Below are 1041 nucleotides of genomic sequence, written 5' to 3'. Positions count from 1 at the left end.
AGGGGACCCACGGGAGTGTGCAGGGTGGGCAACCCCTGGGGTGGAAGCTTGGAGGACTCCCTGGAGGAGGGGACCCACGGGAGTGTGCAGGGTGGACAACCCCTAGGGTGGAAGCTTGTATGAAGGACACAGGGGCAGGAGCAAGACCAGCACAGCTGCGGGTTCTGCTTAGCACCAGGCCAGGGCGTGGATGTTGTTCTGAGGCCTGGAGGGTGGAGAAGGGGGCCTGGCTCCACCCCGTGTGCCAGCCCCCGGGTGCTGAGGCAGGAGGTCTAGTGACGGGTGTGGGTGGGAGCAGACTTGGTGACTAAGAGCCCACCACGGTCCTGGCTGGGCCCCGGGGGCACAGGGCTGCAGGAAGAAGATGCTGAGGTCAAGGTGTGGAGTTGAGGCTCCATGGGGGCTGCTGGGGGCCCTTATGTAGGAGCCGCCACTCGGGTCGCCCTCCCAGGGCCTGTGCGTGTCCTGGGAATGCTGTGCTGTGGAGAGGGCGGGCCCCAGGCGCGGGCAGGAGCAGGGGTGCAGAACACAGGGCTGAGGACACCAGGACGGGCAGGGCGAGGGCAGAGAGCCCATAGAGGGTGAAGGCAGGATGCCCAGGGGCCACCAGGGAGGGCCACCACCCCTGCAGGGGCTGAGGCCTGGGCAGCACCCAGGGAGCACCAGGGAGGCAGCAGGTGGGAATACGCAGGGTAGGGGCAGGGGATGGGCGGGCTAGGCTGGACTCCTAGGTGGCAGCTGAGCAGGACACTCCTGGGTGGGGATGGAGGGCGATGAGGGTGGGCCTGGGAGGCGTGAGGATGGGGACCTTGAGATGAGGGCTGGGATGCTCAGAGGGCGGTGTCCAGCCAGACAGGCACCGCTGCCAGCGGGGGTGAGTGTGGGGTGGAGGCAGCCTCCGCTGAGACCTCCAAACTCAGCTCAGCCCTTCCCAGCTGGAAACCCCGGACCAGGGGTTCCACTTGGCGACCCTCAGTTTTCCCAGCTGCACACTGGGTTCAGAGCTCCTCTCAGCAGGGCTGCTGGGGCCTAGGGGAGCTT

At 67.1% G+C, this 1041-nt stretch overlaps 1 protein-coding gene across 1 annotated transcript in view; it reads right to left on the bottom strand.

Moving 5' to 3' along the window:
* The window catches only part of LOC105554473 (brain-specific angiogenesis inhibitor 1-like), a 30626-nt gene that overhangs the window by 7347 nt on the left and 22238 nt on the right, over positions 1-1041 (bottom strand). The gene's annotated exons all lie outside the window — the stretch shown is intronic.

The sequence above is a fragment of the Mandrillus leucophaeus genome, unplaced genomic scaffold (genome assembly GCF_000951045.1).
Source record: "Mandrillus leucophaeus isolate KB7577 unplaced genomic scaffold, Mleu.le_1.0 Scaffold644, whole genome shotgun sequence".
Classification (NCBI taxonomy): Eukaryota; Metazoa; Chordata; class Mammalia; order Primates; family Cercopithecidae; genus Mandrillus; species Mandrillus leucophaeus.
This window is presented reverse-complemented; position numbering and strand designations above follow the sequence as displayed.